This window comes from Thunnus thynnus, chromosome 19, assembly GCF_963924715.1.
Source record: "Thunnus thynnus chromosome 19, fThuThy2.1, whole genome shotgun sequence".
Lineage (NCBI taxonomy): Eukaryota > Metazoa > Chordata > Actinopteri > Scombriformes > Scombridae > Thunnus > Thunnus thynnus.
In genome coordinates, this window is record NC_089535.1 from 14,776,336 (window position 1) to 14,803,891 (window position 27,556).

A 27,556-nucleotide genomic window follows, 5' to 3' on the forward strand; every position below is an offset into this window, starting at 1 on the left:
TAAACTCGAGAGAAAAAAATTGCCTCTTTTCCATATATCTCTACACAACCTCACATTCTCAGTATCATATGCACATAATCAATTGGGCATTGAAAGATTACTCAGCATGCATGAAACCAATAATGAGACGGTTCTTCTCATGCAAGTGATAAAGATAACCAGAGCAAAGTATGATACACAGACAAAGTATGTTAAATTAAAATTAATATATTGACTCCAACATGTAAATCATTTAAACATCTGTATTTCTAATAATATCCATTTAAAATTCATGCAATTACAGTATAGAAATATCTACTGAGAAATATTGTGCCCATTAAAATACATTAATTGGCAGCTAGACAGCAACCTGTGGTATTTCAGTGTCCCAGCATGCTCGCAGTACAGAATAAGTGTCCTTGTTTGTACTACAGAAGCACAAAATAGAATCACAGAGAAAGCAAGGAAGTGGGAGCCCCTCTCTCTTGTAAACACGGCAAGAAACTGCGACACTAAAGAAATGTCAGCTGTATTTACTATTGTTTAGCTGCTAGTGCACCTCTGAACTTCACCTACTTACAAATACATTTCTCTGCTTTTAATACTTTTCGTACACACACACATACGCATACACACACACACACACACACACTCACACACCTCTCAGATTAGTTCCAGCTTTTACCCAGGGTGCCTGTTAGTGCTGAAGTGAACATCTTGTACTTCTTTAAAGCATGTAGCATTAACACCTTTGCCCCCTGTGTAAACCCTGAGTACTGACCCACAGCAGAGAGTGAGAAGCACACACAGCTCTCCGGGATGTAGCAGTGTGTAACCGGCAGATCTGTGTGCTAATGTTACCACAGCACAGAGCAGCACTTTTCGGTCAAACCTCCATAGGAAGGAAGGAATCAGGAAAGGGAATATTGGAGGTGATGGAGAAAATGAAAGTGTGTGGATGTGTGTGTGTGTGCGTGTGTGTTCTTTGGTAGAAGAGCTGACAAAACAGGCCAGGAGGCTGGTAAGGCCTTGAACCAGAGGTGTGAACAGAGAGATCCGCTCACACATTTGGCATATCACACGCAGGCAGAATTTATTTTTGCCTAATATGACCATTTAAGGCTCAGTTTACCAAATTACAGGAAAAAAAAAACATATTTAGCCCATTGACCTTTAGTATTATTTAGCTATACAGTTTTGGTTATACTTGCCCAGGTTTTAAGAAATCCATTTATGAGATTTCTTCTGCTAACCCAATACAATGAAGCTGAATTAATATGCATTTGTGCTGTTCACAATATTGAAAATTACATTCAAACACATCAGCAGCAACTTATGATAATATCCTGGTAACTCTGAATAATCAAAACAACTCATTGGAGCTACTTTCTACTGAGGAAATAGTTCCTATTATTGCTGTCGAGGGAAAATCATGAATCTCCAAGACATCAACTTTTCATGAGCTAAGAAAAAAAGCCCAGTTTCCAGCTTTGTGACAATCCATTTTCACATAATGAAATCGTTTCTTGAGGGGTTACTTTCAGACGTAAGAGAATTTTCTTATCACAACACTTAATCAGTTTATATAAAATAGTTCTAAATGACCTAATTTGGAGATACGTGGTTTTCACTTGACAGCATGCAAACTGTTGACAGCATGAATTAGTCTGAGTAACAGGAAGGCTGATTCTGGAAAGACACATTACTGTTCATTTTTTAAACGTCACTTTTTAGGGTAGCAGCAAAAGTGTAAGAGACAGACTACCAAAACCTGAGGAAACAAAGCCAAACTATCTGCATGGCCAGATAACACTGGAGATAAGACAGATAATATGTTTTTTGTTTGTTAGTGTGATTTGGGTGAAACATCCCTTTAATTTGTGATTTATTTCCACATTGAGCGTCCTCACGAAACAATATGAAACTGCTGCTTTTGCAAATAAATACATACTGTTTTTCCTATACAGTAGAAGACATATACAGCACAGAATTTATAGTCTTTATGTGTATATTGACCATAGCATAATGCATTTAAACATGCATTTGTAGGAAGATAGAGAGAACGCAGATCACGGAAGAATTACACGACTTCCCAGAACCATTGTTGTTTGAAAGGGGGAAGTGATTTTCTCTAATGTATCTCTGTGTTGTGTCCTTGTCCTCCCACGACTGGTCTGCAGACCAACAGCTAGGGGTCCTGCAAAACGTGGGTCAAGGCGAGTGTGTGTATGTCAGACAACGAGAGAGAGAGAGAGAGAGAGAGAGGGAGGGAGAGAGAGAGAGAGAGAGAGAGAGAGAAAGAGAGTTTGCCAGTGACAAGGAAGTCAAATAAAGGGAAGAAAAGCTCCATTTCCCCAGCTAAATGTACCCCAGGGAGGCGTAAGGGAGGGAGGGAGAGAGAGCAAGAAAGAGAGAAAGGTTATGAACCGACAATACTCCTGCAAGGCTCCAGATTTACAACTACCAAGCCCTAAGAGCTCTGCCATGCTTATTTCTACAGCCTGTTAAAACAAATTGCAGCCATGTTTCAATCACCCACATCCTCTTGCTGCTCATCCGCTCAGGCCAGGCTTTTGGCTGCAGTGTTATTTCTCTCTCAATTACCCCTGAATAAATACTTTCCTCTAGTGAGGCAATCTTCATCCACTGGAAAGTCCCCACATGCTGTACACACTCTCACAAACCCCGAGTACTCTCTCCGCTCTCTCTTTTTCTTCTTATGTCAACCGAATTTTGCAGTTAGTTCTACACCGAGTGAAACTCTCGACTGAGGAGGCATGGATGAGAGCACATGTCCCTCTCGTATGTATGTTTGATTGCAAGTTGTGGTAGAAGCCTTTTGAAACCTGATATGCTGCTTGATTTGGGTTCAAATGAGAGAGAGCAACATCGGGCAGAAGGAGCAGGGCGGGGGTAGAGGATGGTTGGGGGCAGGTATGGGGTCAGAAGAGTGTCTTTTTCACGTTGCAGATTAGAAGCAGATGTCGGTGGGATTACACCGCCAGTGTCATCACTCACCCCGCAGCCCCACCTCCATCCATACACTCATAGTACACGCACGCACACATGCAGAGAGGGTTAAAAAAGTTGAACAGTGCTCTCAGCCATCCGTGCAGCTACAGGGAGGGCAAAGAGCATCAGTGACTGTTGTGATGCGCCGTGCCACAGCTACATTTCAAGCTGAATCAAAGCAAACTGAATTGTAATAAAATATATTGAGCATGGAAGTCTGATTCTTGAACCCTAATTCTTGAACAAAGCTTTCAATTGAACATGTCCTTCAAATGAATGAATGGAATCAATTCAAAGACATGAACAAACCAGAAAAAAGAGGACGCAGTTCCTTAAACGACTACTGGAATGTATTTATTAAGAAGTAGCTGCTGGAATGCGATGTACATGGAAGTGTTTAACCACTGAATACTGACTTATTGCTTCATGAAAGTTCATCTTAATCTAGATTTGTACATTTTTTGCTGGGGTTTTTTTTTTGCCGGTGGATCAGTTTGAAATATTGCCAGAGAGGAATGGATTTCATTAGAGCTCTGACAAAGCATGGAAAAGATAAAGCTCCTGTTTTTTACTCCTTTGGCAGGGCTGAGTCTGGCATGAAAATAAAAAAAAAATCTAGTTCATGAATGAAAGGATCCAATTCACTGACCCAAATACTTAGTGGATCCATTTTTGAATGAAATGATCCAACTGAACCAAACACTTGAATCAAACAGTGGCTACAATTTCTTTTATGAGTCAAGTATAAGTTCAGGCATGTACACACACTGACTGATTAACATATAACCTAAATGAAATTATGTTTAATTATAGTAGTAATTAATGATCATAAACGCCCTCAATTGTACAACATAACCATGGCATCTTGGCGACAGAAGAATTTTCAGTGTGCTGAACCAATGATTAGCATTTTATGATGTTGTTAGCACCGACCATTTTGAGAACTTTTACAATCTGTCTGCCCAGAATTTTTTTTTTAAATGTCATCAAATGAGACTTTCCTCCTGATGATTACATTTTACACTAAAGTTAACAGTTATGCTGCATACCTCTCTCATGTTTCTACAACTTAACAATTGTGTAGACCCAACCCCACCACCACTGACCTCAGTCCAGTGCCCCCCCTTAGGGCCTTGAAGTGGTCCTGACTTGGAAGATAAATGATGTGACTGAGGAACTGCAACTACAGAGAGCTTATTGGAGCACCTCTGAAGTCTGATGTAGAGCGCAGATGGGTTCTAATCCTGAGATAGGTCCCTTACATGTTCAAATGTGTGTGCATGTGAACATTTTATACATACTTTCTGCCAATAAGTGAGAGCATCTATGGACATATGAGAGGAAGTATGTTTATAATGCCTATGTGTGTGGCATTAGCAGGCATGGTCTGCAAGGTCTAGGCATGTCAGCTGCGTGGTGTTATGTGGTGTTGGTACAGAGGACAGAAGCCCAGGGGCTCCATAAGAGATAGCTGTGAGGGGAGAACTGTAATCCACAGTGCTTATTTTTCTTGACAGGAACCACACTGGGGCTGTGAGGATGGTCACAGCTGCTGAGAACATCACCACATCATGATACTCGGTGTTGTTATTCTGATCACTACAACCGGCTAGTGAAGCCTGGCAGCCTTTTTCTGGTGGTGGTCAAGGGTCTTGACTGAATGTCAGAGGTAGCTGGGGATCAACTATGACTGTAAGCGTTCATAAAAGATTTTTGGAAATATGAATATGGGAACAGCTTCGCTTGGAGGAGACACTGCTCAGTGTGTTTGTGTTTGGGAGAGAGGGAGACCTACTGTAGTGAGAGAAAGAGGGAAATGTGTGAATGAGCTCAAATCACAATGAAATTTGAAAACATTTTTTAAATATATGGTATATGAAGCAGAAACAAATTGATGTATATGTTGTAGAATTCTAAAATGTCACTGTCATTCATCAGGACCTGCTCTACTTCTGTGAACTAGTGTTAGATAATACATATTAATATGCAAAACGTAAGTTATCATTCACTGAATTAACACAAAAACCAAATACCAGTAATTTAACTTTTATATACAATTATTCAGCCTCACCACAGTGTAAACTGGGGTCTCAATGATGTTTGATGTTACCCACTCTTGCACTGAATCTGTAATCTTCACACATTTTAAGACCAGAAGTCAGGTTACAAATATTAAAGTGTTTGATATGATCACAGCAGCTCAGAGATGTTCTTATTTATTAAGACTCAATCTGTGAACTCTTAACAGTTCCAGATAATCTGTGCAGACCGTTAGTCCCAACTAAGATTGAGAATTGTCATGATGTCCTTGTATGGTGTTAATAGGCCCAATAATCCTCAGTGCAGGGATGTTAGACCATTTGGTCCAACTTGCAAACTATTAAAGTATTATAAATAAGTCAAATGAGCCTTCATGTAAAGACCACAAAGGATAAAGTGTGGAGAAAACTAAGTTCTCTTCTGTGAGCCATTTATTTCTTATAACAATAATTTGTAACATCACTCATGATTCTGAAATAAAAATAAAAAGAGTACAACAAGATAAAAAAAGATCAAATTAATCTAAGCTCACCACGTCAAACAATCATATACACAAAGAAAGCCAAAGTTTCAAAACATACCGAACATTTAACCAGGGCTTATCAGGAAGAAGGCATGAAAGCTTATAAAGTGGCCTTGATATGTGAATGTGTGTGTGTGTGTTCTGAGATCACAGAGAGTGGACAGTTAAGGCTCCAGTCAGTGTCCAAAGATGAGAGGAGATTTATAGGTGCTGGTGCAGACAGACTGGAGATTAAAGAATTTAAGATAGACAGACATTCAGAGAAGTTCAAAGACTGCAGTAAAGCAGTTTTTTAAAGCACGTCTGCGAACAACAGCAACTCATTGTAGACACATAATTGCAAAAATTCATTATGTCAACATGCCATTCAGACTTTTTTATAGCGTTGAAATATTTAGCAAGTTACTTAAGGTAACTCACTTCATTCCACAACAAATCAACTTGTTTTTATAGCTTGTGTCATTTAGCAATCAGTTTCATTCTCTAAATTTTAGTTATTTATTTACTGGAAAGACGTGGAATAATCCCAGCACACTGCATTTTCACTGAGTAAATATCACATGCTAGTATCTGTTCCTCTCAAAGTGTGTGGAGCCATGCGGTCAAATCCAGCCTGTGTACATCTTTTTATTTTTGTTTTCAATAGCAGATGCTAAAAACACTCCATCCAACATAAAGTCATGTAACAAGTTACTCACACAACACTAGAGAAATAATGGGCACAAAACAGAGACATTATAGGCACAAGACACAGACTAAATGCTGCTCATCATGACCTATATTTAGTTTCAAAGGGTAACTTTGTCCCCTCTTATCTCCTCCACTACATGGTGACTGCATGCAAGCCTTGAGTGCTTTCTGAGAACAGCCCTAGAGCCCAGAGAGCTTCCTCTTGAGTGACTATCTCCACGCCCTTGACCCACCAGTAAAGCATGTAGACAGCCTTAACTATGGTAACTGATGCACATGCAGAGACTAAATGCATCTCTTTAAAACTCCTGTTGAGACTCTTCACAACGTACAGTGAGAGGTGCTGTTTTTTCAAGTGGTTTGTTTTGGTTTCTGCTTGGATATGGATCGTGATTGTTTTTTTTCTTTGTTGATATAATTACACTAAGAAAAAGTTAGCGAAACATATGCAGACTAAGAAACAAAATGTACATAGAACTGAAACATAATTTTGTTAAGATATATCCCTGAATATACCTGTATATTCAGATACAAGGAACAACTCTAATAGGAAAACACCTTGGACTTGCATGACACTTAAAATGCCCACTGTTTCACCTTTGGCATCAGCTCTGTGTGATGTTAATGTTTCCACTAAGTCACTTCAGTGGTGCACAACACCAGGAAACCCAACTCCCAGCTGAAAACATGCCAATCATATGCATTTTGCAGATGATACATGGATGATGCATGAGCCATTGACTGAATTGAGTGGTTGGGATCATGACCCTCTCTGACACAAAGTCACAGAGAAAGATTATGCTGTTTATCATACAGTGCACATGTATGCGTTGTATGTCCTATTTTATACTATAACTTTGTGCATTTATGAGATTTATTTACCAATTTCAGAAATGCTCATGGGGCCTCATCTGTCCTTTGTGTAGGGAAACAAAGTTCCCTCATGTTTCTTTCTCCCTATGAGATATGAGCCTTTTACTCTGTGTGAATGGAGAGGTTGTTGTCTCTATGAAAGTATCTTTATGAGTTTCAAAAATAATTTTGAATACTAACACCAGGCTTAAAACCAAGACTACTGCAATTTACTCCATCACTGGGGTAGTGATTTGGGGGCAAACCAATCACATGCTCTAACAACCTGCCCTAACAGCAGTTATTGTTGTAGCAAAATGGCCACATATTCATGTTTAATTTCTCTTCATTGCCTTGACCTGTGCCATGGATATTCTGGATTTATATCCCAAATCTGCTCCCTCTGACCCACAATTAACCTTAATGAAATTGGGAAAACACACAGTCTTTTGTGTCTCTATGTGTCTTTACGTGTGTGTGCACATGCATGTATGTTTTTCCACATCCTCTCCCTCCCCTCGCTTTTCTTTTTAGCTCCTCCATGTTACTTTTCAGCAATTGAAATCAAGGTAATGACTGGGCAAGGAAAAAGAATGTTCTTTCAATAGATAATTAGGGAGATTGGTTTACCAGGGCCACTCAAAGCCTATTCAAATGCAGGGCTGAGTCCAGGCCTTGTTGTCTGCTGAGCCCAAAAGGCTCCCAAGAGAGGCATTCGCCTTGGCTTCATTTCTCAGAGCAGGTGCCTGGCAGGTAGTCAATGGAGACGGCCAGTTGAGATATATAAGAGACCCATCCCCCTGGACAAGGGGTCAACATCACAGGTCAGGGGTCATGAGCAGAGGTCGTAAGGTCAATGTTTAGCACACAGGACTGGCCAAATGACTGGAAATGCATCCCGGACAGCCAGCTATCAGTTCTATGACTGGATGTGTGCAGGAAGTGGAGGTACCTCTGTTGATGATGGACGGCTAACTTTTCATTCATCTTTCATCTCTTATCCGAATATAGCTAAAAGCGCACTGTATCAAAAGAAAAACACACTTCATATGTTTCACCTGACTCTGCCCACCCAAACTCTTCATGAGCCAAAGTCATCTAATTACTGTTCATGTCCAAGTGCCCTCTATTCCTCTGTTGGGGATAGTTTTCATGTTCTGTGTTTTAACTAGCACATAATGTTAGAAATAAGAATTTCTAAGAACAAAAAAAACAAAAAATAACAAGCTGAGGATTTTAAAAATTGTAGCTCCTGTCCTTTTTAAATTCATTGTCTTGTTGATTTAGTCTTGCTGTATGACTTATAAAAGTAATGTGATTTATATAAGTTCTTATGACTAACTCTTTAACAATATTTTGCATAAACTCAAGTGCCCCCAGAATTGATTGATTCTTATCATCCTTTGCATTCACATGGATTTTCTCATCATAACAAACATCGGAGCGCTATTATTTTACATTAGATGGCGACTGGTGGTCCCAGTTCACAAATAAATACGCTCTGAATTCCTCCCCATGATGAGAGTGGTACAGGATTAGAGGTCAGAGGTGACGTGCACTCTAATTTCTAATTAAATCTCAGCGTGGAAAAGTGATCTGTCATTGCCCATAGGCTACTATTACTACTACTAGGGATCAACCCCCCCCACACCCATCACCTTCATACCCCTACCAGCCGCAGCCCCCTGGAGTCCAGCCACCTTGGGCTCCCTGGCTGCACCCCAAGGGAAACACTATATAAATGTCAATGTACTGAGAAACTGCTACTGAAGGAGTCAAAGCCATCACACAAGGGGGAAGCACATTGAGTTCCAACAGGAGCTTTTTTCCCTCTGTCACTCTAGTGGTGGTTCCTGGAAATGCAGCTGTGATTTAGGGTCAGATCTTCTTACATAGCGGTGGACCTGAGCTTCTGTGATATGTAACTGACACTCTGTTGGGTTGGCAAATCCCTGCTGGGTGTGCATGCACCCAATACACATGTACGGGAATGATTACAGAGGGTACATCAGTATACAAAACCAAATCTCTAGTCTAACTCTGTGTTGTGTACATTGCTCAGGTATCTACAACCCATTCTCCATTAGCATTCGTGGCAATAAGCACAGCAACATATCCAATATGCATGTCAATTTTTCTTTCTCTAATCAAATAGAAAGCCTGTGAAGTAAATATCTATTTTCTTACAGCCTGGCTGTTTACAACACGGGGGAGGCTATATAAACAGTGTGTGGCAAATAAAGAATTTCTTTTAACGTATCGGCCTGGCCAGCATATGCTAGATATAGGAAACCCATAGCGTCAGTGGCTCCATATTGGCTGCAGAGGTCAAAGGCTAGGGAAGGTCAAAGGTGTCATCCTCCTTTCTCATCATGAAGTGCATTAACATCTTCTCCCTGTCCCGTCATATCCAGATGGCTGACCAGGCCACAGGACAGATGCCCCATTTTAAAATATCTCAGGGATCCAAAACACACCATCGAGAATAAATATGGCTCCATCTTTAGGACATCATATTTCAAAGGAATATGGATATGGATATGGGGTAGATGTAGGGTGCATAAGCGCAGGCTGTGTTAAGCACGCCTTAATTGATTCTCAGACCAATCCTAACAGCTTGCTCCTCTCAATTTGTGTTTTAACTATTTAACTTTTCCTTCATAAAAACGATTTAAAACATAGAGGAAAGTAGAGGAGAAAAGGTGTTAGAGTTGAGGCTGCATGTCGTGACAACTCATTAGAGCCAGACATAGTACACATCACATTTTTGACAAAGAAGCCTGAAAAAAATCTTGTGTGCCAAGTATCTTTTGTGCGATAACCCATGAACAACAAAGAACATGAACTGAAACTCACTACAAAATAAGCAAACATTCAACGACATTTTTCTACTGTGATACTGTACCACTGCAGAAATCAGCAGACTAATTAGGCCAGGTTGTTGCTATTGGCAGCAGACCATGATCCATGTTCAGAGAAATACAAGAAAACAGGCAAGGACCTTATCAGGAGGAGGTGACCTCACTTGTGTGCCTAAGTAATTAAATTGCAGGGTACTGGAGTGCATGTACTGTATGGCATTCTTCCATTTTTTGTGTGAATACACACACGATAGCCAAACCCACATGATTAATGTTGTAGAGAAGTTGGCAAAATGGGTTGTTAAAAACCACAAGAAAAACTATCCACATAGTGTGCCTGTGATATGTTTTTCTACCCAAAATTATCAAAGTTAATCAGTCATCAAAACTCATCATTCAGTGCCCCTCTTGAACCAATCAGCACAGCTCATAAACAGATGACCCCACCTTTCAGAGCCTGTCATTATTTTTACAGCACCAAAACCCTTCCAGGCATGCGCGCAGTCAAACGAATGGAGCCTCTCCAAGCCAAATAGACCAAGGCACCCTGCCGGGAGCTTTGGGTTGGCCCTCGTGCAGCCTCTCAGACATACACACACATTTATGTTTGCAGTGAGTGGCAGTGACTAATACACACTTTCTCAGACACACATCCAATCACACACACAAACATATACAGCACGCTACCCTGCCCGGAGACCTCTGACTTGAACCTGCTGCTCTCACTCAGCAACACATAAATCACTGGGCTCTCAGCAGCACTGCTGGCCCTCAGTGCCATGCTGAACTTGACTCCACGGGAATAAAAGTCCGTAACTGGATACAAAAACTAATCCAGGCCAGAGACAATTGCTGGCATACAGAGGCCCTGGAGGTGCTGATACCCCCCTGCGACGATACGCTCTCTTTCATGAGACCTCTGACTTCTGCACTGAGGCGACACAGGCCTGCTAGGAGCTACTGGTCAGAGAACAGAGATAGGGAGAAGGGGTGAAGACACGAGTGAACGGGGGTGATGAAGACATAACCTGTCAAGCCGCCCTCACTCTTGGACTCGCCATCTGTTTCTCTAAATACACCTCCCCTCTCAACCTTCGCTCTGTCAGGTAAAACGGAGAAGTTACTAATCTTAAAGACTAAAAGGCTTATTTCAGTCTTTGACATGTAATGCCACCCCCCTCTCGTTCTCTCTTGTCTACCTCTACCCCTCTCTCTTCCTAGCCTAATTAACTATTGTGCTGCTGCTGAATGTTTTACTTACACAACTATGGGACTGTAGTAGAATGTTTGTATATCTATCCTGTCACATTTGTGTACATTTATATCAATTTTAATTTGTCATAAATAATAAGACTACATATATGTGATGTACACTGATATAAACCAATTTATATTCATCAGTAATTTTGGTCACCGCATAGATGCAATGAGTTTAAGTCCGTTTTTAGTAGGCGGAGAAAGAGAGCGTGAGTGAAAGACAAGATGTGTATTTATGTATGTGTAGGTGTATTTGTATGCTTGTGTGAATGTGCAGCCCTATGTCTGGCCAGCCATGGCCACATCTGTTTGTCATGTTAGCACTTAAGCGCCTGCAGGAGCCACGATACTAAGTGGAGACAGAGTCCTCTATTCCACTCTCTCCATCCTCCCCTTTCTCCTAATTACATTTGTTCATTAATCCATTTTCTGCCCACTTCTCTTTCTTGTTTATGTTCTTGCTCCAATAGGCTTTTGCCTCCTCGACCAGCAGACAGTGACCTTTAAGGAGATGCCAAAAGACTCTGTAAGACAATGTTACACCTTCACCCTTTCACCACATCAACACACACACACACATGGAAACTCCATTACTCTGCTGTACTTAAGTACAATTTTGAGGTTATTGTATACTTGAGTATTTCTACAACTACATTATGCTTCTGCTCCACTCCATTTCAGAAGCTAATATTACACTTTTAACACCATGACTGATTTTGACAACTATAGTTGTTAATTACTTTGCAGAACATATTAAATTAAACTACCCAATAATAGATAAACTTGTTACAGTTTGCTGTAATAATAATCCAAAAATATAAAATTACACTATGGAAGAGGCTACTCTGCTTAATGAGTGTTACTTTTAATACCAATTAACATTTTGAATGCAAGATTTGCACAGTATTTTTACCTTGTAGTATTAGTAGTTTTGAATATGCGTCTGTTTTCTATAAAGACACAATTCATGTTTTGCAAAGTGCTGCAAAGAACACAGGAATGAGTGGAACTAAAATCAATTTATTTTTGCAAAATTAAATCACATAAATAGTAACAAAAATATGTCACAATTCAGTATGACTACCTGAAAAATGCTTTGTAAAATGTCAACTCTTAGAATAGAAAGGACAACTGACAACAGTGTGTTTTAATCCGCTGAGATTTGGGAAATTATTGTGCTTCTGGAGTGCTGAAATATTCTGTTGAGCCTTCTAGAGGTGTTGCCTAATTGAACAAATCACACATGAAGGAAGGTGTCCCAGTTTGATAACCCCGATCACAGAGCTCACAGAGATATATGAAAGTTAAAGCAGATAAGCAGTGAATGCTGCCTTTGTTATAGTCTTGGAGATTTATGAGGCTATATTAAAATACAAAACTTCATTTGGATTTGTTGGTTTCCTTTTGTTGCCTTGTTAGTCTAGTCGAGATATTGACAATCTAACACAGCAAAACCTTAACAACACCCGGCTGTAAATAATCCAGCAGCCTGTCCTGCAACCTCCCACACCACTCCCCGACTGTCTAACTGAGCTCCTGCAGCGCGCTCTAAACCCTCCATCCCAGCCCCCCAGTCACAGCTACAGGCCCGACACCAGCTCCAGTAATACAGGAATGCCTCTGTACTCTTCTGTCCTGATAGAGTGGCCACTGTTTCTCTCTGATAACATCAGGCACCAGGGCCTGCACAGCCACGGGGCTCCGAGACACACTTTTATGACTTAAGTATCTGGGACTGATATCTGCAGCCATCAGCTCAATACACCCTCATCACATACTTGCGCAGACACTCAGACACTCTCACTCCATCTAACTGATGCACACAAACACACGTACACACACATACACACACTCTCAAGCATGCAGGCCGACACGCACATGTACACACAACCTCACTCTAACCATTTATTCTACTTCCCATGATTTTCGTGCAGACACACACAGTCACAACTGAACATCTATATTCTGTGAACCAAATTTAATCTGGGGTCAACTTGTTTTTCATTAGTCTCAAACTGTGAAATTACCCCTAATCCTAACCACTTAACCCTAACCTAGAAACCTAAATTTAATCATCAACCTGACCCTAACTCTAATGTCTAACCAGGATAGTAGACCTAATGCTAAATTTAAACCCAGTAACCCTAAACCTAACTCAAAGATAACTTTGTCAATGTAAGGAAAATAGACTTCAATCAATGTCGTGTTGGAACAGTAAGCAATGTTAAATTGTTCCCTCCGATACCGCTGTGTACGCACAGGTGGAAGATGTTTTCTCAGTCGTGCATATCCCAAGAAGAACTGTGACATTACAGTCGTACATTGAGATCTCTTTGAGTCTTTATAATGAAAGAATGTGTTGCTGCTGTCTCAGGTGGACAACATAAAAGTCAATAATAACAATCCAGGCTCTCAAAGCTGGCTTCTGCCTGAAAGGTGTGCTACAACTACCCCCCACCATTTAAATGTGTATACTTTCGGGACTTATCCTTAGTACTGGACAGTCTATGCCAACCTTCATTTGAGCCTCTGCTCTGGGGCAAACCAACTGGATGTGGACAACATTTAAAACAGCCTTTCTCCCGGCTGCTGTTCATACATGTAGCTGAAACAACGACATGTATGAGCAAATCACAATCCAATCTAATTGAGTGATCAGGAGACAATGAAGACATGGATGTATGAGCGATTTGTAGGCACATACGCATTTTTAAAAATGTATTCATTTTGTGGCATATGTCACCCAATTTAGAGGATTTTGTTTGTTTTGTAGCATGCATAATGGGGTTTCCAGATGCATAGTATGATGGCAGTAATACAACCGTAAATGTTAATATTAAGCATAGAAAAAGGGTCAAAGATTAAAGTCAGAATACATATAATATGACGTCGGTATTTGAGGGAAAATGGACTTCATACAACAGCTGCCACAAGAATGTCTATAAAGACAAGTCTGAACTTTCTTGTGCACAGTTCTGACAAGGTTATTGCATTGATGTAATTTCCAAATAGGCTTCACTTTTAGGGATAGAGAGATAAAAGAACAAAGTGATAACTCAAAATAAAAAGTTCTTTGACAAACCAAGTATTCTTACAGATATACTATAACTTGTCTTGTAACATTGATTTATCCAGTTAACGAAACATTTAACCTAAACCACCACTGTCCCTACTGTTAGAGTGCGGAGACACCACAGATAGCCTTTACTCCTCTTTGACCCGAGAGAAGGCGATGTGTGCCTTTTGATGGACAGCACCATTTCACTCTTTCATGTTGACGGTCAGTCACACAAACAAAAAGAGGGATGAGATGAGTTTCTCAGGGGAGTGAGGATAATAAAATCAGGGTGTCTGTGTGTCCTGAGTGGGGGCCATATTTGATGCTCTAACAGAATGAAGGTCTTTGGCGGCCAGGCCTGGCAGTCTTTTAGCTAAAGCAAGCAGATTTCTTTGAAGCCTGGCCACCTTGGCTGAAGAGCCATTACTCCCGGGCTTTTCTATACATTAACCATGCTGTGCTACAGCAGCACAAGTGCATTACAGGCTGCCGCCCCAGCAGGGCCCAATTGTACTCCTTCTTGTTAAATATTACCCCAACAGAGCTTTTGATTTTATTTTCATTTTTTTCTCCCCATGCCGCTCATCCTCCTCCCCTCCCCCGATCAGATTAGGATCGATTGCTGCGTGGCAGAGCTGGCCCAGACATGAGGACCAGAACAACGCTACAGCGTGATTGTGCTCCTCAGGCCCCGCCTTGGAGACTATTCAGGCGACTAAATAGAATGATTTGCCCTTAGATGTCAAATTTCCTCCGAGACAAGGATGTCAATACCAATTAGATTGTCTGCAGTTGCCTTAGTTACGCCAGCCTGCCGCACACCGCCGCCGCCACCCCAACCTCTTTCCCTCTAAAGATACACTCGATCTCTTTTAACATCTCACTCACATCTCTCTTTTTTGTAGGCAGAGTGGTGGTCTCGGCACCAAGCCTTCAGCCTCAAATCAGTTTTATGACTGGCGCTGTGCAGACATTAGGCTAACTCCATTAGCCTCTCTGGAGGAGATGGCCTGAGGGGATACTGAGGGGCCAAGATGGGACTGCGTACGTGTGTGTGTGTGTATGTGTGTGTGTGAGTGTGTGTGTGTGTGTATGTGTGTGTGCGTGTGGTGAAAGGGTGAAGGTGTAACATTGTCTTACAGAGTCTTTTGGCATCTCCTTAAAGGTCACTGTCTGCTGGTCTGAGGAGGCAAAAGCCCATTGGAGCAAGAACATAAACAAGAAAGAGAAGTGGGCAGAAAATGGATTAATGAACAAATGTAATTAGGAGAAAGGGGAGGATGGAGAGAGTGGGATAGAGGACTCTGTCTCCACTTAGTATCGTGGCTCCTGCAGGCGCTTAAGTGCTAACATGACAAACAGATGTGGCCATGGCTGGCCAGACATAGGGCTGCACATTCACACAAGCACACAAATACACCTACACATACATAAATACACATCTTTTCTTTCACTCGCGCTCTCTTTCTCCGTCTCCTAAAAAATGGACTTCAACTCATTGCATCTATGCAGTGACTAAAATTACTGAAAAATATAAACTTGTTTATATCAGTGTACATCACATATATGTAGTCTTATTATTTATGACACATTATAATTAATATAAATAAACGCAAATGTGACAGGATAGATATACAAACATTTTACTACAGTCACATAGTTGTGTAAGTAAAACATTCAGCAGCAGCACAATAGTTAATTAGGCCAAAAACCGCTCTAGTGTGTAAATGGATAATTAGGGATCATTACGAATCGCTTTAGGAACTTAAAAGGTTTCCCTCACTAACTTACTACACAGTTTGCTTTCTGCTTGGGGAAAACTACAATATACACATAAAAGACAAGGCTCTTATCTCAGTGAGCTTAAAGCTTTTATCATGTTTTCAAGGCACAAGAAAACTTCCTGAAACAACAATCAAATAGATTCAGAAACAGATATACACCAGAACCAGTGACCTTATACTCTTTGTTCTTTACTCAGCTGTTCACCAGATACGACTTAAGTGTCTCTGAAGTCACCTTGTCTGCATTTCAGCATAAAACTGTTGTTTATGTGTTATTAATTTATTCATAGCTCTCATTCTGCTGTTTACATTCAATATTTGTGTTAAGTGCTGCATTGAGTGATTAGTAAGTCTATATCGTTTTAGCTTACATTGTTTTTGCTACAGGAATATGAAACCTTATACTTTCTTTTCCAGTTTTCAATTAGCATCTAAAGACACCATTGACTACTGCAATTGGCTAAATCAATAACTTCCCAGAAAGCATCCAAATCAGCACAAGATAAAGTATTCAGCTCTGTTTTCATCTCTTTGCCGTTAGTTACAGTTAACCATAAACATGAGGGGACCTATTTTGAGAGTATGTGACAGCATCATATCTTGCTATAATTTAAACATTAACCACTATTACGGTGTTTTGAGCAACATACTTCAACCACCAGTTGAAATGTTTAACATACACAGGAAAAATGACTTCAGCATTTATAATGCAACCCAGTATTCTTAATGTTATGCACATTCTTTCCCTCAGTTTCATGTCAAACGCACACTGTGCACAAGCAGCATACACTGGCAGACAGACTAATGCGAGCCATGACCAGGGTTGCGAATCTCCTTCTTTCAATACCTTTTCCCATTTTCTCCACCTCTTTTTCTGAGCCCGACATACAACACTGCATAGTCAATTCAGCGGTGAGGAATGGAAACAAGACTTGCATTTTGAAGTTGGTTTAACCTTGCAGTGACACCTATTGCAGATGCTTTGAAATGGTTGAGAAGAATAGTTTCCGCATGGTGGGATCTGCAATTAGGCGGCACATCTGCAGCAGCAGCAGCACCCCGGCATCCCCTCCACCTCCAAATCTGGCTTTCTCAGAGCTTGGTGTTGGTTGGCAGCCAACACAAACAGTTCCCACTGCATAACTGTGAATAATTTTATGAGATGGATTTCAACTGGGCAATTAGACGGATTTCAACTGTGAATATTTCAAGAGCCCCCATGCATTTCACTTTCCAATCAATAAGAAAAGGGACTGATCAAGGGAGCGAAAGAGACACGGATTATCTGGATACAAGTCACAGAACAGGAGGAGCAAAGGGGCTGGGCGAAGTGAGGAGACAAAGAAGGATAAACAGAGAGAACGATGAAAGAAGAGGAGGAGAGATAGTGACAGCCATGAGACAGAAATTTACAACCAGATCATCAATTAACCAGTCCAATCACAATGGATCAAGCCATTAAATGTGCATTTCTCCTAAACGACCTCCTGACTCACGACGACTACAGATCATGAGCTTGTATTGATGGCTATTGGAACACTATGCAGTCCTAAAGTCTGCGAAGTTCACTGTTTGTCAGTTAAATCGGCACATGCGGTCAGGAAGAAAACAAATGTCTGCCCTCTCAACTTACATACGTCTCATTAAATGTAATGCAGTTATTTCAAGCTACAAGAATAATGTCTTTTGCTCTCAAGTTGGCATGTTTACCTTGCTCTCGTTTTTCTTGTGCTGAATAAGCACAGAATGTGACCATTAAATATATTGCTGATGGAGAGACAAGGGGCGGGAAACATCAATATTAAATGAACTAGAGTTACGTGATAGGCTATCCCTAGATGACATCATCACCAGGTTATATGTACAATTAAGAAAATGCATACTACTTAAGTTTTGAATGCAACCATATGACTTAACAATTTTAACTGGAATATTAGACTACATTAATGCTCCAAGAGATCAATCAGGAGATTTTTCTACATATACTTATCTACCTAAATCTATTAAAATGTCAAAATTGGGGATATTCACTTCTCCATTATCATCACAATTAGTCTCTGCGTGATATAAAAAGCATGTGAAACAAAAGGACCTTAGGACATGGCATACTCCATAAAATCCTACTTTCAGCACCTCTGAAATTAGACCTAAAGTCCCCCCAGAGGGGCTATTAGACGACAAATCCCAGCCATTGACCAAGTTCTGCCCTCTGCTTGCTCATGACTGACGTCCCAACCTCTTTGAAGTCCCTCGCCACAACAACACCAGCACCACTTCCTCTCCTCTAAAAAGACAAAATGCGAGCTGCCACCAGAAAAGAGCAGGAGAAGCTTTAAGGGAGAAACGGGGACCCGCAAAATTCAAAAATAAGCCAGATGTTTGTGTCCCATGCTAACATGTGGAGACATGCGCTTGCCGTGGGCCTGCATTAATGAAGGTAAAGATCCATCTGGGGGGTGGGGGGGGGCTGATGGGCAAGGGGATGCTGTGTGATATAGGCCGTGGCACATACACACACTCGCCTGGTCACATGTGGTTGCAATAAGTTAGCCTCACTGCCACTCTGGTCAGACAAACAGATGGAACTGGGCTCGGGCTCTTTCGCCGAAATGGGAAATATTCCTTATAAGAAAAAGCCTGAGAAAAGAAATGCTGCTGTTGGATTACTTCTACAAATTCTATCAGCAACAGAGCAGATTTCAATTATTTCCTGGTAAAACTAAAAGATAGAAACTTGTAGACATTGTTGTAGGTTGCTTCAAAACTGTTGTAGGTGATATGACACAGCTTTTTATATTGTTAACATGTTTTACCTTTTTACAAAATGTATAGAGTATAGTTTTGTACTGTTGCTCCGAGAACATTTTATCTGAGCATTGATACTTTCAGTTTATTAAAAAGGCTGCACTTTGAACCACAGGATTATAATAGTTATAATCTTCTTAAACTCTTAAACTCTTAAATAAATTCATTTTCTCACTTTATTGGCAAAATTATAACAACAAAATTAAATCCTCTTTAAGAAATAATAAATACAATCTAATACAGTAGAATAATATTTAAAAACTACTAAACAAATTTTAAAGAAAGTATACAGTAGTTTAAATTTATCTTAATATGATTCAGACATACATTACCTGAGTACTGTATGCCATTACATTACCACAGTCCTCATTTTTAAAATCTATCATTTTTGTCTAGTGCAGCACTACAATGATGGATACTTCTAGTTTAATATTTAACTTACTCAGATATCTTTAAAAAGGGCTGCCTATTAAATCATAATGCTATATTCATGGACATTAATTATGCTTATTTAAAATTCATTATGGTATTTGATCAAAAAAGTGTCCCATTTTAGCAAAAAAAAAAAATTATATAAATATATATTTATATATAGTATCACTGCAGCACTATGTTGTTCTAGTATTGCATTGATATAATTTGTCCTCTTTTTATTGTTATATCACATTGATGCAGTTATTCATTGTGTACAAAAATAAATAAATAAAGTAAATATTTTTAAGAAATATCCATAATATTCATGTGTTGTTACCAATAAGGCTCCTTAACAACTGACTTTCTGGCTGGGATAAAATAAAATAAAAATAACTTGCCTGTCTGCTATCCTGTCTATCTAATTCTGTCTTTTTTGTTAGATCTGTTCATAAATTATTATTAAATTAATGATGGATTTCTGAAAGGTTCAACTCACTGATGTGTTAAGAAGGGGATAACTTATAGTTATTGCATCCGCTATAAGCGTTTGTGTGTTTGAAATGCACTGCTACCTACGATGAAACAATGCAAACATAAAGCCAGAGTCACTTTACGGTAATTAGGGATTACATATACAGAATTTACATTACGTACATTGTAGTGTGACTCATATTTACATCATGGCAATATTGCTTCTGGGCATTCAGCAAAGCATCCAGAATATATGTCAAAGCTCTCCACATGTCGTCATGTCAACAGTGAAGAAATACATAGAAATATCTCCATATGCAGATATTAGCATTTCATAAAGAGAGAACTGCATGATAAGCGAAGGAGGGAAGAGAGGATGGGGTGGGAGGAGGTGAGGGGGTGGGGAGTGGGGGGGGGGTAGTGAGGATGAATGAAAATGTAAAGATTGCATGGAATGCTCTTGCGTGAACTGCAAATGAACCCCTAAACCCCAATCTCCACCTGACAGAATCTGTTCTTTTGACCTGACACACAACCACAAAAGAGCTTGCAGCCAGCATGCAGGAATGCCACGTTAAGATCACAATTACCGCTTGATAGCCTTTTAAAAATAAATATTTCCATCCCAGGAGAGGCTGCGGAAATATTATACAACCCAATTATTGAGGATCTTTATACACTCAATATTTCACCATCTGGATTTTTTATGTTTGTTTTGGGAAATGAAGGAATAATCATGACAATGATACCTGAAACAGACACTGAGGTCTCCTGAGTGAAGTGTTGACAATTTCAGATTAAGGTGTGCTTATTTTGGAAAAAAACAACAAGACATAGGCTACTCTTTTGGAAAATTCCTCACAATTGCATATTGTTTCATTTTTAGCTTGAACATAATGCCCCCAAAAACACAAAAAAAGAAATACACACAGTTACAGTATTTTGTGACAGCCCAACACCTCCATGCTATGTAACCACACTGTTGGCTTTCTGATCTCTCCTCAGCTGTCATCATTGACACATAGTGTTTTAAAACTGTGGCTGAACTGAGGTAATGATAACCACAGCATAGTTGCATGGTTAGAATGGTATTTAAGCAGCCTAATGCCCTGTTTGTTTTCCTATGTGCTCTCCCAGTGGTGCTCTCAACCCAGTGAGAGTGTGTTGAGTGCTGTGATTGGTGTGTTTTTGTCTGTGTGTGTATGTACGGAGACACTCCCTCTCCTAAACTGGGCAGGTCTTTCTCTCTCTCTCTCTCTCTCTCTCTTTCTCTCTCCTTCATTCAGTCACTCACTTTCCCTCACTCGCTCTTTTCTTTCCCATTTTACTTCCCCTCTTTATGTCTGCTTGTTTCCTCCTCCTCCTTTCTTCTCCCTCTCTCCTCCCACAGGGGCTGTATGCATTCCTGCCAGGAGGGGCGGAGGTGTCTGTGATCCAGGCTCGATAAGGACCAGGCCTCCCCCTCCACCCCCCACCCTCCCCCTCCATGCTACCCTCCCTCGTGTTCACCCTCACCCCCCCTCACCCCCTCCCTGGGAAAATGGGTGCACCCTCCTCCCTGGCAGGGCACCGGCTCCCCTTTGAGTGTGCTGCCAGCCGTGGCAGCAGAGACTTAACATGATTTGTTTGTCTGCTGCTGCGTGTTTGCACCAAACTCTAGCGCCAACCTCCATTACTCCCGCCAGAGATCCAGAGGGCTGGTTAGCTGGTACAGATCAGGAGTGAGGCTCCTGGAGGCGGAGGGGGGTGGAGGGTTGAAGGGGTGTTAAAGAGGGTGATGTAGGGAAGGTGGGGGGATATAGGGAGAGATCAGGGTTAAAATGAGTTTGGAATATGATCCACAGGCTGGAAACATTCAACATTTCTCGAAAAGTAAGTCTAGCTGCAACTGGCTGGACTCATATATGAGATAACAGGAAAACATACACTAATCACTCAGTGTGCATTTTAAAAGTTTAAGGGTTTTCCCATTCTTCCTTTTTTTCCTGGCATTTTGTAATTGGCTTGCTTCCTGGTACAGTGGCGGACACCAGGCACAGCAGCGGCTGCCCAGCCGGCCCATTGATCTTTCATCAGCCCATAGAGTTAAAGCTGAAGGCATGAGGGAGAGGCTGGAGAGGCAGCCACTCTTTTTATGGCAGCCCGCTGGAGCCTGCCTAGGATTGTTCCCTGTTTCCTCAGATTGTTTTTCATTTAGTCAGGGTGCAGTGCTGTGCCGCTCTGAGGAGGTGAGGTGGAGTGTCGCAGACATTTAGGGGAGCACGTAACAGCTACGGTCTGGGTAGGTGGATACAATGGTATAGCAGGGCTTGTTTGCTGATAACATTTTAGTTTGTGTGTGTGACAGCATGTGTGCGTTTGGGAGTTTTGGCTGTAATTGTTTTTTTGAGTGTATGGGTTGTGTGACATCTCTTCAGTATGTTTCTTCTTGTTCCAAAGCACAGATGATATGACCTATATCCTTCAATTAGGAAGGTGTTGGTGGCAGTTGATCTGTAGCCTAATGTGCTCATTGTAAGATGTCCAATCTGATAATAAAGGCACATTTCATAAACTAAAGTCAAGGATAGTTGTCATAAGAATGTGTATTTTTGAGTTAAGAGTATATTGAGGAAATCTGTTTTTCCTTCCCTAAAAGACTGGCAACAACCAACAGCAGCACCACTTATTTAGTGGAAGAGATACATTAAACTGTTGCACTTAATATTTCTCCATGGAATCCCAGACTATTAATCAAAACCATTTCACATTAGGAAAAAGAAGCAGAAGGGCTCTTAACACAAATCAAATTTCACTTAAGGGGCTAAAATTACCTTCATCAATTTGCATGAAAGCCATGGTAGTGGTCAAGACATCCATGTGATATCCAATCAGAGGGTCTAATGAGTATGTGGGTGTGGTCCGTTGTATTCCCAACAGTATTCCATTGATCCGAGCTCCAGCGCTGAGCTGCAGCAGTCGTGCAGGCCCTGAACTTGGTCATCTCACTGATATGTGATATTAGGATCCTTCTTCGAGGTGGCTCCATGGGGATCTGGTCAGAGGGAGAGAGCAAGAGAGAGAGAAACAGACTTCAGATCAGCAGATCAATTTTCAATGGACTTTGAATATTTCATGTAGGGAGTCTTACAGCAGCAGACACACAGATGGGCTAAATAACTGTCGAACAACCATGTCCAGTCCCATTACTGCAAATTTATACTTATTTGTACAAAAATAAATGTCGTGTTTTCTATCTAGTTCAAACATATTATGAGGCTCGATGTTGGTTTAACTAGGGTGCACAGCGAGTGAAGTCCCCCTAACATCATAATAACCCTAATATACTGACTTATTTATATAAAAATACAAATTCATTGTAATGCTACAAAAAAAAAATAAAGCCGTCTCTGTTTGTGGTGTACGACAAGAACATTTCCACGAGGAGATGTTGCAAAGATACACACACACACACACACACACGGCCGCTTCACCCAAAGGGCCAGGTTAAGGGAATCATGTCTGGATCATGTTTCTAGTCTCAGCAAACATGTGGTCGATGTAAGTGACTCAGCCCCGGTCCTAGGAGTGGACACAAAGAGCAACATGCTCAAAAAGCCTGTTTCTAAACATATACCTGTGTTCATTAATGATATTATTTCTTCATTTCTATGTCGTGTGTATTCTATCAATACATTCTCTGTCATTTAATTCACACTACATGGCGCAAGATTATAAAATGTAACATAACTGTCATATAATTCTGGAGAAAATTTTAAATTATGTCCTGTGTCAAATGGACAGTAAATCCTTCCACGGTATCAGCAGTAACAATGCAACGGGACGACTCGCTCCTGCAGCAATAACCCACACCTGACCCCTAAACCTTCACCCACAGAAAGGATGTTGTTTCACCGACTGTCTTCAAATACTTTCCTCTCGGAAAGACATCAGTGAAACCAGAGCTTGTCGGGCCTTGTATTTGTTTATTAAGTATGCTCTTGGACTGGCTTACTCCCAAGATGGCTGTAACTGAGAGATTTGTTCATGTAGGCATTAGGGCTGGCTATCACTGGTGAATTATTTATTGAAAAAAATCTCCCCTTCCTTGACGGATGATAGAATATGTAGGGCTGCTCACTGACTCTGCCATATATTAGAGGAATGATGAAAACACTGTTAAGCAATGCAAACTGATACTGAATTTAGAAGAAAAAAAATTGGTAAAAAAAAAATCTGTATCTCTGGAAATAATGCCAAAATTATTTATAGTGAAGACCGCAGTTATAGAAAGACATGACCTGGAGAAAAATACAGATGCTACATCAACGGTTTATTATTTGGATATTCAGCGAAAACTATAAGATTTAGTTTCCGCTAACTCGTTTAGAGTTAATATGATAAATTTAAGTGTATTCCCACTGACAGTAACATCAGGGATTCCACAGAGAAACAACACTGACTGCAAAAACATGCACTGATCCCCAACCTTTGTTTTTGGCCATGATAAAATACAAAAAAAAAAAAAAGAGTTAACCAAGGATACAAGACTCACAAAATCAGACAAAAAAAGAAATTCAGTTACCCTTGATATCTTCCCTGCCAGATTTAAATCACAAATAATTTGTTCAAATCAGAATAAATCACATCTGGTAATTTTCTCTGCCCGTGCTTTATTATGTTAGTTTTTGTAGTCTGCAGCAGTGAAAGAAAAAGAGACAGGCAGAGGGGCCTGGCTATTGTCATTCAATGGCCGAGCCATTTTGGAAATCACCGCTCTCGATTTGCTCCCACTGCCTCCCTTTCTGTATTCCCTTATGGCTGCACTAGATGGAAGGCTTCCTTTTATAATTCCAAGTTGCACACGCCACCAACCCCCCCCCCCCCCCCCCCTCTCAGAATAACATACACATGTCAAAGGCTGAGCTGAATGATTGAATGAGTCAATAGTAGAAGTAAAAAATGAGGAGAGGCGGATGATTTGAATTTATCTATTAACTTTCAGTAGTATTTACAACAGCAGGATGCATCTATACTGATTAATCAATTTAACGCTTTTTTCAAAATTCACAACAAAAGACAAGTTGGGATCTTCAAAGATAGTTTACAGCTAGAGACGTCTACATATCGGTGTTTAAGCTAAAAGCCCCTCCATTACCAGAAGGGACTAATAATCGTGATCTATGCCTGCTCACTCAGCAAATAATCAATCATGCTTATTTAGTGCGTTTAAACTGGGATTTTGCTTAGGATTTAATGAAAACTCACAGTGAACCATTGTCTTACATATGGAGGGGGCACCTTTTAAGCATAAATTATGTTATGTGCAGGTAACATTATAAGAAATAAACTATTTTATGGGATATAATGTGAGTTAAGATGGCATATGGGAGTTTTTGTAAGCATCAGACCTAATTTGAATAAAAACCACCATGGCCTTGTGACCCAGGCTCATCTAAACACTCTCGCATTGTCACACAAAGAACCACTAAAAGGGGCCCACGCATGACCCATTTTGTGTCTTGACCCCTACTTCAAGAATAAAGTAGTAGACAAATGTTACAATCAGTGAATCAGCATCCTCACTGAAAAAAAAAAAAAAAACACCAGAGATCAAAGAAAAAGGAGTGCCGTGCACAGCAGTTGAAGAGATTAGCAACACAAGACAAGTGAACAAACTAGAAAACTCTGCGTAAAATCCGAGGTATTCACCGAGAAGCTAAGCATCTGGATGCTGACAGCCTGATGATTTGAGTAACTGCAGGCCTATTTAGAACAACCTGCATGTTAAGACTTTAATGTGCAGAAATCAGGCAGAACTTCCACCCTGCCACTCTCACACCAAGGGAGATTATTCTCATCAGTAGGGCATGAAATTCACTGGCTGACCACCAGACACCCTGCCTGCTCTGAGGCCAGCAGAGTGACCACTGACGTGACGTGCCAGTGCCTGTGGGTGTGCATGTAAATTGCATGTGTGTATAAGAGCGAGAGGGAAAGAGAGAGAGAGGAAAAGAAGGTCGGTATTTATGTGTATTTTTTTTTTTTATATATATGTGTGTGTGTTTGTCCTTGCATTTGCGAGGGGCTTTTGGGGAGATTCTATTTTAACCGTATGTGAAATGGCCTTGTTGAAACAGCCTGTCACCTTGAAATTAGCCTGAAAAAAAAATCGTGTTGCCCACAACATAAAGTTCTCTACACGCTGGTGTCCCAGTAAGTATTTTCCACCCGTTCTGCTTCGCTTTTCACACACTCTGTATATTCAGAGTTTTTTTCCTCCCACTTTAGGTAACAGGGTGTATTTTAACTAATACGCTGTTGTTATGAAATAGAAGGATGAAAGAATTGAACACATCAGTAAATGATCCAGAGGATGAAACTTGAAATTTGAAACAAACATAACAAACTCTACTAACATCAGTGTAACCTGTTGAAACTTTATCCTACAGTAACTGCTGTTACCTGCATGTGAACAGTCATCAGGTGATGTGACACAAGTGATAATATGAAGGAGAAAGTACAAACAAATCAAGCCTGTGGGCACAGCAGAGAATGCTGGAGGACAGGACTGTAAACCGAGATCTCTTGGCTGATTACCATGAAGTTATAATGATGACACATGCTTCAGCTCTAATGTGATGAATTGATTTCACCAGGTTGAGAGAAGTGCACCTTACTTCAGAAGACGGAGGAAAGGAGAGAGTATTTCAAGGATACTTCAACATGTTGTAACAACCATACATAGTCATTGAAGCAGAGTGTCTAAGCCTATAGGTGGACAACCCTCATCAGGTATGAGAAGGAACGAAGCACAGGTAAAACGAGGGTCAAAAAAGACGTTTTTTTGAGAGTATCATGTAGGTCACTTAGAGCCAATGCAGTCATCATAAGACTTCTGGGATATGGCTCTAATTAGGATTTCTAAATTAACAGAGTTTGAGGTCAATCTTTAATAAATAAAAGTCTATAACCGCCCTCTGCGTAAAAAAAGCTGTCCTGTTGTTCGAAAAGCAGGTAATAACAAATCAACCTCCAGAGCCTCAAAGAAAAAAAAAAAAAAAAAAAAAACGCAGCCACGACATCAAATGATTGTCAGTATTTACTAGACCGGTAAGTGTCCAGAGAAGTGTGCGTAAATGTCTAAAGGATGACCAAGCAGAGCCACCACGCACGGCTGCCGGACGCGTCTTTGCCTTCAGCGTGGAGTTTGTGCGCCAGGCGCCGAGGAGAATAATCTGTTTACAGTGTGAGCGTTGATGGTCATTTTTTATGATGTTTTTTAATCCACAGTGGAGGAGGAAGGGGCGGTGGAAAGGGGGGGGTGGCGGGAGAGTGGGGGGGCGGGGGGGGCTGTCTAGCAGAGCCCCAGACAAGCTGGCTCCAGTGGCCATCTCTGTAGGCTATAGGCTTCTCTATTTGAGTAGAGAGACAGGTGTAAATCTCTCTCTGCGATCTTTACCCTGCACTCTCTGCGACACTCACCTGAAGGTAAATAAATGGTTTATGGCCAAGTAAATGAACCACCTCTCTCGTCCTGTGGGCTTGTGCGCAGAAAGGAAACACCCCCGGGGACAGTTGTCATTGTCATGCACCGAGTTGCACATGCAAGGAAAAGACAGCACAGACTGTGTATATTCGATAAAAACATGAGTTTAGGAAATTAAAAAAAAAACGATTTAATATAATTTGTCAAGACTGAGAATAAAAATGAAAACAGTTTGTGGAATTTTTATTAGCAATTTATTAGTTTTAAAGTTATTTCTAAAAAAAGACCTGAAAAAAATATAACAAGCTTTTTTTGTTATAATTTTTTTAAAAAGTGCAAAGC

General features: G+C 40.6%; 1 long non-coding RNA gene across 4 annotated transcripts in view; it reads right to left on the reverse strand.

Moving 5' to 3' along the window:
- LOC137171209 (uncharacterized) overlaps nt 1-27,556 on the reverse strand; it is a 101,462-nt gene that overhangs the window by 13,391 nt on the left and 60,515 nt on the right. For all 4 annotated transcript variants that reach the window (XR_010924726.1, XR_010924727.1, XR_010924725.1 and 1 more), the window contains one exon: nt 22,560-22,780. This is a non-coding gene — a long non-coding RNA (uncharacterized lncRNA). The remainder of the gene's footprint in view (nt 1-22,559; nt 22,781-27,556) is intronic.